The following is a 3,145-nucleotide window of genomic DNA, read 5'->3' as shown; positions in this document are numbered from 1 at the left end:
ATGGTTAGCTCATGCTACCTCTCATATCCAATGTCATCTGCTTTGTTTCCTTTTTTCATTTTGCTGAAGTAACTTTTTTTCCTAATAATGTCCTTAGTTATTTAACATTCCACAACCATGTCCCTTCAGAGTGGAAAGAGCAACATTTTCAAACTCATTTTATGAGGCCATCATTTCCCTGGTACCAAAGTCAACACAATACTAGCAAACCACATTCAACAGCACATTAAAAGGATCATACAATATAACCAAATGAGATTTATCCCTGGGATGCAAGGATGGCTCAACATATGAAAGTCAGTTAATGTGATATACCACATTAATGGAATGAATAAAAAATCACATGATCATCTCAAAAGATGCAGAAAAAACAGTACCTTTTCATAATAAAAACTCTCAACAAGCTACAAATAAAAGGAAATTATCTCAACATAATAATGGCATATATAAAAATCACACAGCAAATATCATACACAACAGTCCCTTGATTGGGATCACAGCAAAGATGCTTGCTTTCACCACTTCTATTCAACATAGTTCTGGAAGTCTAGCCAGAACAACTGGGCAAGAAATAGAGATAAAAGGCATGAATTGTGTAAGACTGATGAATCACAGACCTGTACCTCTGAAACAAATAATACATTATATGTTAAAAAAAAAAAAAAGAAGAAGAAGATAGTAGGAAGGGAAAAATGAAGGGGGGGAGCCAGAGGGGGAGACGAACCATGAGAGACTATGGACTCTGAGAAACAAACTGAGGGTTCTAGAGGGGAGGGGGGTTGGGGGATGGGTTAGCCTGGTGATGGGTATTAAAGAGGGCACATATTGAATGGAGTACTGGGTGCTATACGCAAATAATGAATCATGGAACACTACATCAAAAACTAATGATGTAATGTATGGTGATTAACATAAAATAATAAAATAAAAATTTAAAAAAAAGTAAAAAACCTAATGATGTAATATATGGCAATTAACATAACCTAATAAAATAAAATTTAAAAAAAGACATACAAATCAGAAAGGTAGAAGTAAAATTTCCCTGTTTTCATATCACTTGGTCTTTATAAAGAAAACCCTAAAGATTCCACACCCCCAAACACACACACACAAACTGTTAAGCACAATAAACAAATTCTGTAAAGTTGCAGGATATAAAGTCAATATACAAAAAACAGGTGCATTTCTATAGACTAATACTGAACTATCTGATAAGGAAATTAAGGAAAATATCCCATTTACAATAGCACCAAAAAGAATAAAATACTTAGGAACAAACTTAACAAAGGAGGTGAATGGTTTATATGATAAAAACAAAAAAAATTGATGAAAGAAATTAAAGAAGATAAAAACAAATGGAAAGACATGTATTCATGGATTGGAAGACTTGTTATTAAAATGTCCATACTACCCAAAGCAATCTACAGATTCAGTACAATTCCTATCAAACTCTCAATAACAGTTTTTACAAAAATAGAAAAAAAAATACAAAAATTCATATAGAACCACAAAAGACCCTTAATAGCCCAAAACAATCTTGGAAAGGAAAAAGCTGGAGCCATCATACTTCCTGATTTCAAAATATATAACAAAGCTAAAGTAATTAAAATAGCACGGTACTGGCATAAAGACAGATATATAAACCAATAGAACAAAATAGAGCCCAGAAATAAATACACATATACAAGGTCAACTGACCTTCAACAAGGGTATCAGGAACATACATGGGGAAAGGATAGTCTCTTCAACAAATGGTGTTATGGAAACTAGATATCTATACACAAAAGAATGAAATTGACCCCTATCTTACACCATACACAAACAAACTCAAAATGAATTAAAGACTTAAACATAAGACCTAAAACTGTAGAACTCCTAGAAGGAAACATGGAGAAAAAGCTTCATGACATTAGTCTTGGCAATTATTTCATCAATATGACACCAAGATCATAGACAACAAAAGCAAAAATAGATAAGAAAGAGTACATCAAACTAAAAATCTTCTGTTCAGCAAAGGAAATAATCAACAAAATGAAAAGGCAGCTTACAGAATGGAAGAAAATATTTGCAAACCATGTATCAGATAGGGGTTAATATCCCAAATGCATAAGGAAATCATACAACTCAACAGCAAAAAAAAAACAAATAACTTGACCTTAAAGTGGGCTAAAGACCTGAAATAGACATTTCTCCAAAGATGATGTACAAATGGTCAACAGGCTATGTAAAGATAAAAACATTAATCATCACAGAAATATAAAATCAAATTAAAACCACAATGATTTTCCCCATGTTAAGATGTCTATTGTAAAAAAAGAAAAAAAGAAGAAGAAGAAGAAAGAAAAAGAAAAAAAAAGGACAAGTGTTGGGTAGTATGTGGAGGAATTGGAACCCTTGAGCACTTTTGGTAGGAATGAACAATGTTGAAGTTGCTACGAAAAACAGTATAGTGATTCCTCAAAAATTAAAAATAGAACTATCATAACATTCAGCAATCCCACCTCTGGGTATTTATCCAAAAAGAATGAAATCAGTATCTAGAAGAGATATTAGCACTCCAATGTTCATTCAAAAGAGTCAAAATATGGAAACAACCTAAATGCCCATCAACAGATAAATGGGTAAAGAAAACGTGGTGTATACATACAATGGAATATTGTTCAACTTTAAAAATGAAAGAAACCTTGCAATATATGACAACATGGATAAACCTGGAGGACATTATGTGAAGTAAAATAAGCCAGTAATAGGAAAAATACTGCATGTTTCCATTTATATGAGTTATCTAAAATAGTCAAACTCCTAGAATCAAAGAGTGGAATGGTGGTTGCCAGGAACTGGACAGAGGGGAAATGGAGAGTTGAAAATCAATGGACATAAAATTTCAATTATGCAAGCTGAAATCATTCTAGAGATCTACTGTACAACACCGTCCCTATAGTTAACAATGCTGTATTATACACATAAAAATTTGCTGAGAGACTAGATTTCATGTTGTATTCTTGCCACAATAAACAAAACAAAACAAAACAAAAACTAAAGACAGTGAAGGAACCATGTATAGTATTATAGAAACCAGTAAGACTCTCAGTTCAGAAGTTAGCTAAACATAAGGTAGACTCCAGTCTAGTATATTTCAAAGTGT

This window comes from Mirounga leonina, unplaced genomic scaffold (assembly GCF_011800145.1).
Source record: "Mirounga leonina isolate KUSES-001 unplaced genomic scaffold, KU_Mleo_1.0 Mir_115, whole genome shotgun sequence".
NCBI lineage: Eukaryota > Metazoa > Chordata > Mammalia > Carnivora > Phocidae > Mirounga > Mirounga leonina.
Note: the sequence above shows the minus strand (reverse complement) of the source record.